Below are 10,671 nucleotides of genomic sequence, written 5' to 3' on the forward strand. Positions count from 1 at the left end.
CTACTAGCAACGAGTCTGAAGTTACTGTAGACCGGGCCATCATGATCCATAGTATCATGATTGGGGAGGAAGTAGAAGTTCATGAGATTATACCTCAAGAACTCTACAAGATGGCTAACAAGTCCTCCACTTTGGCAAGGTTAGCCTTTCCTCACCTTATTTGCTACCTCTGCAATTCGGCTGGAATTAATATAGAGGGAGACATCCTCATTGAAGAGGACAAGCCCATCACTAAGAAAAGGATGGAGCAAACAAGAGATCATGGACCTCAACAAGAGCATGAGGAAATTCCTCACCATAAAATCCCTGAGATGCCTCAAGGGATGCACTTCCCTCCACAAAACCATTGGGAGCAAATCAACACCTCCCTAGGAGAACTAAGTTCCAACATGAGACAACTAAGGATGGAGCACCAAGAGCACTCCATCATTCTCTATGAGATTATAGAAGATCAAAGAGCTATGAGGGAGGAGAAACAAAGGTAAGGAAGAGACATAGAGGAGCTCAAGAGCACCATTGGTTCTTCAAAAAGAGGAAGATGCCACCCTCACTAAGGTGAACCCGTTCCTTAATCTCCTTGTTCTTATTTTCCTGTTTTTCGTTTACTATGCTTCATATTTTATTTATGTTTGTGTCTTTACTATAAGATCATTAATGTTTAAGTGTCTATGTCTTAAAGATGTGAATGTCCTATGAATCCATCACTTTTCTTAAATGAAAAATGCTTTAATTACAAAAGAACAAGAAGTACATGGTTTTGAATTCATCCTTGAAACTAGTTTAATTATTTTGATGTGGTGACAATACTTTTTGTTTTCTGAATGAATGCTTGAACAGTGCATATGTCTTTTGATATTGTTGTTTATGAATGTTAAATATGTTGGCTCTTGAAGGAATGATGAAAAGGAGAAATGTTAAATATTGTTGGCTCTTGTTAAATATTGTTGTTTATGAATGTTAAATATGTTGGCTCCTGAAAAATCATAAAATTGATTCTTGAAGCAAGAAAAAGCAGTGAACACAAAAGCTTGCGAAAAAAAAAAGAAAAAGAAAAGAAAAATGGCGAAAAAAAAGAGAAAGAAAAAGAAAAAAGCAAGCAGAAAAAGCCAAGAGCTCTTTAAACCAAAAGGCAAGAGCAAAAAGCCAATAGCCCTTAAAACCAAAAGGCAAGGGTAAAAAGGATCCAAGGCTTTGAGCATCAGTGGATAGGAGGGCCTAAAGGAATAAAATCCTGGCCTAAGCGGCTAAACCAAGCTGTCCCTAACCATGTACTTGTGGCGTGAAGGTGTCAAGTGAAAACTTGAGACTGAGTGGTTAAAGTCGAGGTCCAAATCAAAAAGAAGAGTGTGCTTAAGAACCCTGGACACCTCTAATTGGGGACTCTAGCAAAGCTGAGTCACAATCTGAAAAGGTTCACCTAGTTATGTGTCTGTGGCATTTATGTATCCGGTGGTAATACTGGAAAACAAAGTGCTTAGGGCCACGGCCAAGACTCATAAAGTAGCTGTGTTCAAGAATCAACATACTGAATTAGGAGAATCAATAACACTATCTGAAATCTAAGTTGATATAGATGCCAATCATTCTGAACTTCAATGGATAAAGTGAGATGCCAAAACTATTCAAGAGGCAAAAAGCTACTAGTCCCGCTCATCTGATTGGAGCTAAGTTTCATTGATATTTTGGAATTTATAGTATTTTCTCTTCTTTTTATCCTATTTGATTTTTAGTTGCTTGGGGACAAGCAACAATTTAAGTTTGGTGTTGTGATGAGCGGATAATTTATACGCTTTTTGGCATTGTTTTTACATAGTTTTTAGTATGATTTAGTTAGTTTTTAATATATTTTTATTAGTTTTTAAATAAAAATCACATTTCTGGAATTTACTATGAGTTTGTGTGTTTTTCTATGATTTCAGGTAATTTCTGGCTGAAATTGAGGGACTTGAGCAAAAATCAGATTCAGAGGCTGAAGAAGGACTGCAGATGTTGTTGGATTCTGACCTCCCTACACTCAAAGTGGATTTTCTGAAGCTACAGGAGTCTAAATGGCACGCTCTCAATTGCGTTGGAAATTAGACATCCAGGACTTTCCAGAAATATATAATAGTCCATACTTTGCCCGAGTTTAGATGACGCAAACTGGTGTTTAACGCCAGCTCTCTGCCCTATTCTGGAGTTAAACACCAGAAATAGGTTACAAACTGGCGGTTAACTCCAAGAAAGACCTCTGCACGTGAAAGCTTTAATGCTCAGCCCAGGCACACACCAAGTGGGCCCGGAAGTGGATTTCTACATCATTTACTTATCTCTGTAAACCCTAGTAACTAATTTAGTATAAATAGAACTTTTTACTGTTGTTTTTACATCAAGATCCGATCTTTGATTAGTCTTATGCTATCTTAGACCTTTATGGAGGCTGGCCATTCGGCCATGCCTGAAGCTTCATCACTTATGTATTTTCAACGGTAGAGTTTCTACACACCATAGATTAATGTGTGGAGCTCTGTTGTTCCTCATGAATTAATGCAAAGTACTATTGTTTTTCTATTCAATTCAAGCCTATTTCTTCTCTAGGATATTCATTCGCACACAAGAACATGATGAATGTGATGATTATGTGACGCTCATCACCATTCTCACTTATAAACGCGTGCCTGACAACCACTTCCGTTCTACATGAAAACAAGCTTGAATGCATATCTCTTAGCCTCCTGATCGTGAGATCAGAGTCTTCGTGGTATAGGCTAGAATTATTGGCGGCCATTCTTGAGATCCAGAAAGTCTAAACCTTGTCTGTGATATTCCGAGTAGGATCTGGGAAGGGATGGCTGTGACGAGCTTCAAACTCGTGAGTGCTGGGCGTAGTGACAGACGCAAAAAGATTACTGAATCCTATTCCAGTATGATCGAGAACCGACAAATGATTAGCTGTGTGGTGACAGCACATTTTGGACCATTTTCATTGAGAGGATGGGATGTAGCCATTGACAACGGTGATGCCCTACATAAAGCTTGCCATGGAAAGTTGTAGGAATGATTGGATGAAGACAACAGGAAAGCAGAGATTCAGAAGGAACAAAAGCATCTCCATACGCTTATCTGAAATTCTCATCAATGAATTACATAGGTATCTCTATCCTGTTTTATATTTTAATTATATTTTAATTATCAAATATCCATAACCATATGAATCTGCCTGACTGAGATTTGCAAGATGACCACAGCTTGCTTCAAGCCGACAATCTCCGTGGGATCGACCTTTACTCACGTAAGGTTTATTACTTGGACGACCCAGTGCACTTGCTGGTTAGTTGTGCGAAGTTGTGACAAAGAATTAAGATTATGAACGTGCGTACTAAGTTTTTGGCACCGTTACCAAGGAATGAACGATCACGATTTCCCACACCACTTACGCGTCGCGTCCTCTTTTACTTTACTCTTCTTGCTTCTCTCCTTTTTTATTCTTTCTTCTTCCTTTCTTACTTTATTCTTCTTCATCTCTCCTCCCTTATCATCCTTATTCTCTTTCATTCTCTTTTACTTATTGTATTTTCATACTTTCATTCATTGCACTTTATCTTTGTGCATGTTTTTATTTTATTTTCTATATTTGTTATTTTTCCATTGGTGTTAAATGTTCTTATTCATCTGTCGAATATTTCTTCCATTATTTTGGCTTAGTGACTTGTTTATATTGTTGGTGATATTATTTATAGATCAATGCTAATCTTTTATGACACTTGTATTCCTTTTGCATTGATGTGAACTTCTATTGTCTCTCACAACCTACTATTTCCCTCATTGTTGTAATTCTTACACTATTGATATGCCATTCACCTATATTGTTTATTCATTTGTATATTGTAGCTACCATATAGTTGAGATCCTCATTATTATTTGGCATTAGCCAACCATACTTTATTTGTTTGCATATCTTTGTTTGTGTGTTATTTTTCATCCTTTTTCTCTTCTTTCAGGATGGCCATCAAGAAGGAAAATGAAATACTTCTAAATGGGGCGACAAGCAAGGCCTGTCGCACAAACTTTAGAGAAAAGTGCAACAGTTATAGCAACCCATCCACTTGTACATCTTTGCATGTACTGAGGACGGTGCAATCTTTAAGTGTGGGGAGATTGGTCGATACCGACTTCCGTGGGTTAGTTACTTTCTTTTCAACACCAATGTTTAGTTTTCGTTGTTATTAAGTTGTTGCATTGCATAATAGATTGCATGTGTAATTAGTTGCTTGCATTTATGACTTACTTGGATGAAGTGATGAATTCTTTTTCAAGAAACTTTTTAGAGCATTTCACTAGTTTGGATTAAAATTTTTGTTAAACTTGTTTGAAGAATTTTATTTTGGAACATGGTTTTAGAGCTTGAACACACAAAACCAGTGCGCTTTTTGAACCTATTTGATTGGTTGCATCTTATCAACCAATATTTTATTTTTGGTGTGTGTTGTTCTCTCTAAAATTGTGATATTTGTCTTGCTTAATTCTATATTTCCATTGTTTGATGTATGCATGCACTTATGTTACTGAGACCTCTGTTTCACTAAGCTTACATACCCATATGGCCTTAACCTTTCATTATCCTTTGCAAACCAATGTTGAGCCTATTTTACCCATTTGTTCTTTACTTTTGCTCATAGCTAACTCTAAGCAGAAAACAATAATGTCCTAAATTTGAATCCTTAGTTAGCTTAGACTAGTGAGAGTGTTCATAATTTAAGTGTGGAAAAATTGGGTTGGAAATATTATGTTTGGGAATTGGGTAATTTATATTTCTGTGAAAGAGACAGTTGAGCACATATTCTAGCATTCAATCACTTAATCATATGCATTGAGAAAAACAAAAGAAAAGAAAAATAAAAAGAAAAAAAAGAGAAAAAAAGAAAAGGAAAAAGATAATAATAATAATAATAATAATAATAATAATAATAATGATAATAATGATAATAATAATGATAATGATAATAATAATAATGATAATAATAATGATAATGATAATGATGATAATGATAATAATAATAATAATGATGATGATGATGATGATGATGATGATGATGATGATGATGATGATGATGATGATGATGATGATGATGATGACGACGATGATGATGATGATGATGATGATAATAATAATAAAAAGGGGACAAAATGCCGCAAAGTAAATGGTGATAGCAATGCATATGTACTGTACTCAAATTCGGATGCATGAATATGTGGCAAAACATAGTTAATGGGTAGTTAGATCTTGTATTCTGATTACATGGATTGTCTTAAGTTAGGTGGGAAGTTTAGGTTAATCAAGGTTTCGAATTTCAGTCCACTTAACCAAATACAATCCTACCTTGACCCTAACCCCATTACAACCCTTGAAAAGACCTTTTGATATGTGTATTTGTGCATCAAATTTTTGTAGATTGGTAGAAGAAGAGCAAGTCTTAGAAAGCAAGATTAGTAGAGAACTGAGAGAATCAACCCTTAAACACTCGAGTGATTAGAGTGTATACACTTCCAGTGAGGGTTCGATGCTCGATTCTTTGTTCCCAGCTTTCACGAGCTTTCTTCTTGTATGTCTACTTGTATTTCATTTTGAGGTTTGAATTAGTGGAATCCAGTTCATATTTGTTCTTGAAGAATTTGATTTACTTTTAACTAAATAGTTAGAAGCATTTCACATTTAGTTGCATTCATATAGATAGGTTGTATTCCATACATTCTACCATTCCTTTTCACCTCCTTTGTAACTTCTCTTGAGCTTAGCATGAGGACATGCTAACATTTAAGTGTGGGGAGATTTGATGCACCACTATTTCGTGGTACATTTTAGGCTGAATTGAGTGGATTTTATCCATTATTCTCATACTTATTCATAGAAATTGCATGTTGTACATTTTTCTTCCTAATTTCGTGCTATGGTTGAAAACATGCTTCTTTGGCCTTAAATTTGCTAACTTTAATCTTCTTTTATTACCATTCGATGTCGTGATGTGTTTGTTAAGTGTTTTCAGAGTTTATAGGGCAGGAATGGCTTAGAGGATGGAAAAGAAGCATGCAAAAGTGGAAGGAACACAAGAAATTTTAGTTTTGAGCATCTGATAGTGACGCGCACGCGTGGATGACGCGTACGCGTGACCGGCGCAGCAGAGAAGCGACGCATACATGTGGATGACGCGTACGTGTGACTAGGAATTTGTTCAGCGATGCATACGCGTGGCTGACGCGTACTCGTGACGAGTGTCACGTGCTGCAATTTATAGAAAATGCTGGGGGCAATTTCTGGGCTGCTTTTGGCCGAGTTTCAAGTTCGAAAATGCACATTAGAGGCTACAGAATGGAGCTGGAAGGGGAATCAATCATTCATTTCTTATTCATACAGTTAGTTAGGTTTTAGACGTAGTTTTCTAGAGAGAGAGGGTCTCTCATCTCTCTAGGTTTAGGGTTTTTAGGTTTATTTCTTCTCAAATTCAGGTTCAATCTTACTTTAATTTAGTTTTCTTCTTACTTTTACTTGTTCTAGCACTATAGTTCATCATCTTCTCTTGTTAATTTCTCTTTTTCGCCATTTTTATGTTTATGAGCTATTGTTACGTTTGATCTCTTTTAATGTAATTTATGTTTTCTATGTTTATTGTTGCTCTCTTTAATTATTAGTCATTGATGCTTGCAATTGGTTGTTTAGATTTAATATCCCTTGCTAATTTTCTATGTTTTTATTTTGTACCTTTCAAGTGTTTGATAAAATGCTTGGGAAGATTTTAATTTAGATTTGTCTATTCTTAACTTGGAATGATTATTTAGAGACTCTTGAGTTATCAAAATTCTTTTGTTGATTGGTAATTGAAGATTGCCGGTTAGCTTGAACTTCACCAAAGCTAGTCTCTCACTTTGAGTTGACTAGAACTTGTGAACTCAAGTTGATTGTATGCACTTGACCTTCCTCCATTGGTTAGAGGTTAACTAAGTGAAGGCAATTCACATTTACTATCACAATTGACGATGATAATGAGGATAGGAATTCTCACTATCAATCCTTGCTAAGAGCTTTCTTAGTTATTAGTTTATTTTCTTGTTATTTACATTCCTTGCTTATTAAACTCAAAACCCAAAAAGATAAAATCTCATAACCAATAATACATACACTTCCCTACAATTCCTTGAGAGATGTCCCGAGATTTAAATACTTTGGTTAATTTTATTGGGTTTGTACTTGTGACAAACAAATTAAACATTGATTGAGGTTTAATTGTCGGTTTAGAACTATACTTGCAACGCAATTATTTTTGTGAAATTCTTTAACGATGATTTTCCCCCATCAGCCACCCGTGAAAGCCTCTACTGCCGCTGCCGCTGGGAGTTCTCACTATTGGAGCTGTCGGTCACCGCTGAAGCTGTCGGAAATGCTGCCACTGTTCTTTGTGGTCACTTTCGTCGGTGATAGTGACGTTGTTGCCATCATTGCCGCCTCCTGTTACCACCACGCCCTCCAGCACCCTGCAGCCACCATAAGAGGTAATTTTGACATTTTTTTTTATTTTTTAAGATTTTTATGTGAGTTTAGGATTTTCTGTTAAGTAGTTTATGAAATTATTGATTAAATTAGTGTAGTGAAGTTTGTGATTAGGTTTGGTATAGTTTTTTTAGGGTTTTTAGATTTTTTTTGTGAGTTTAGAGTTTTGTTAGGTATTTTACCAAATTATTGATTAAATTATGGTAATGAAGTTTGTAGTTAGGGTTTGGTTTAGAATTTTTAATTTTTTTTTCAGATTTTTTTGTGAGTTTAGGGTTTTATTATATATTTTATTATCAAATTATTGATTAAATTAGGGTAATGAAGTCTGTGATTAGGAATTTTTATTTTAATTTAATATAAATGGAAATTAAATTAAGTTAAAGTAGGTTAGGTAGAGTGAGATTAAGAGTGATCAACATTGTTGGAAGACTTTGTGTAGTGTGTTAATTAATTAGTTTCATCTTGTGAGTTTAATAAGCTTTCTTTTTTATTAGGAGGGTGCTATTTCTCTGAGATCAATTGGATTTTGCTTCTTCCATATTCTGTGCATCCGTATTTCAGGTAGATTTTCTATCGCTAACTATAATCAATTGTTTAAGTTTAATGTTGGACTTTCTTTTCCTAGGATAGCGTTTTAAGATGGAAGTGGGAGAAAGTAGCGTAGAGGCACCTTCTCGAAACCCATGTTTGCTGGAAAATTGTGGAGTTATAAGGGGTTGCGCACTAGAATGGTTAAGATTTGATATGTTATCAAATTTGTGTTTGTTCTAATTTATACCTGCAGCTGTTTCCTCTGTTAAAACTGTTATATTTATTTGATGGATGTCTCTGAATTAAGGGGAAGCTCTACCAAAATTTCCTTTAATTTGTTATAGAACATGTATGGTTTGTCAAATAATGATAATTGTATTTGGCAGAAGATTCTAATTATAGGGTACATGATAAACCACTTTTTTATGGTTTATTTTGTATTTAATTGAGTGGATTTTATCAACTATTCTCACACTTATCCATGTAAATTGCATGTTTTTATGTTTCCTTCCTAATTTCGTGCTATGATTGAAAACATGATTCTTCGGCCTTAAAATTGCTAATTTTTAATCCTCTTTTATTACCATCGATGCCGTGATATGTGCGTTAAGTGATTTCAACTTTATAGGGCAGGAATGGCTTAGAGGATGGAAAGGAAGCATGCAAAAGTGGAAGGAACACAAGAAATTGAAGTTTTGAGAAGCTGGCGGAGACGCGCACGTGTGGATGACGCGTACGCGTGACCGATGCAGCAGACAAGCGACGCGTATGCGTGGATGATGCGTACGCGTGACCTGGGATTTGTTCAGCGACACGTACGCGTACGCGTGGCTGACGCGTATGCGTGACAGAGCGTCACGTGCCTCAGTAAAGCAAATTTGCTAGGGGCAATTTCTTGGTTGTTTTTGGCCTAGTTTCAAACCCGAAAATGAAGATTAGAGGCTGCAGAGTAAAGCTGGAAGGGGGAATCATTCACTTATCATTCATTCACATTTTAGGTTTAGATGTAGGTTTCTAGAGAGAGAGGCTCTCTCCTCTCTCTAGGATTTAGGGTTTTTAGTTTTATTTCTTCTCCAATTCAGATTACCATCTTACTTTAATTTAGTTTCTATTCTACATTCTATTATTCTAGCATCTTAGTTTATCTTCTCTTGTTGATTTCTTTATTTTTCCAATTTAGTTTATAAACTTTTCATGTTAGATTCAATTTCCTTTTTAATGGAATTTGAGGTATTTCATATTTATCTTCTCTTATTGATTCCTTGCAATTGTTGGTCTTAGATTTTACATTCTGTTATTACTTTTCTATACTTTATTTTGTGCCTTCCAAGTGTTTGATAAAATGCTTGGGTGAAATTTAAATTAGATTTTTATGTTCTTAACTTGGATTGGTCAATTAGAGACTTTTGAGTTATCAAAACTCTTTTGTTGATTGGTAATTGAAGATTGCCGGTTAGCTTGTACTTCACTAATTCTAGTCTCTCCCTGTGAGTTGACTAGGACTTGGGAACTCAAGTTGATTGTATGCACTTGACTTTCCTCCATTGGTTAGAGGTTAACTAAGTGAAGGCAATTCGCATTTACCATCACAATTGACGATGATAATGAGGATAAGACTTCTAATTCTCAATCCTTGCTAAGAGCTTTCTTAATTATCAGTTTATTTTTCTCGCAATTTATATTTTCTTGTTCCTTATTTCAAAAACCCCAAAAATATACTTTCCCATAGCCAATAATAAACATACTTCCCTGCAATTCCTTGAGAGACGACCCGAGGTTTGAATACTTCGATTTATTTTTGTTGGGTTTGTACTTGTGACAAACAAATTAAACGTTGATTGATGTTTAATTGTCGATTTAGAACTATACTTGCAACGTGATATTTTTGTAAAATTCTTTACCGATATTTTTGCTCCCATCAATTTTTGCTGCCGTTGCCGGGGAATTGCAAATGTGTGCCTTATTATTAGTTATTGTGAATATTGTGAATATATTTGTCTTTTGTTTCTTTGTTAGTTGTTGCTATTTTTAGGAGTTTAATTTCATTATTTCTTGTTAGTTTTTGTTTTTATTTTCTCTTGTTACTATGAATTCTCACCCCTTTGGCTATGAGTTTAGTTCAAATTATGTTGTAGGGAATGGAAGCTACAATGAGAACATGTATCAAGGATGGAACAATCAAAGGTGGGAGGAGCCTCAAGCTTATGGACAACCTGCATGGCAACAACCTTCTCCAATGTACTACGAGCAAGAGCCATTCCATGATGCATACCAAGACAATGGATATGGTGGACCTCCTTGTGACTACCAACAACCACCACCATATGCCTATGAACCCCCTTTTTAACATAGCTTTGAACCAATATACTCACAAGCTCCCTACAATCAAACACTTCCATATGACCCTAACCCATATCCACCATACCAACCACCTTATGAGCGATATGAACCGTACATAGAACCACCCCAATTCCAACACAATTACTCCAAAGAACCACCATCTCAATATACATCATCTCTATATCCTTATCAAGATGAACCACCTTCCTATCATGAACCCTTTCTCCCAACCAATGAACCCTCTTATCCACCCCAATCCCTAATAGATGATTCTC

Source organism: Arachis ipaensis, chromosome B6, assembly GCF_059453495.1.
Source record: "Arachis ipaensis isolate K30076 ecotype BB chromosome B6, ASM5945349v1, whole genome shotgun sequence".
Taxonomy (NCBI): domain Eukaryota; kingdom Viridiplantae; phylum Streptophyta; class Magnoliopsida; order Fabales; family Fabaceae; genus Arachis; species Arachis ipaensis.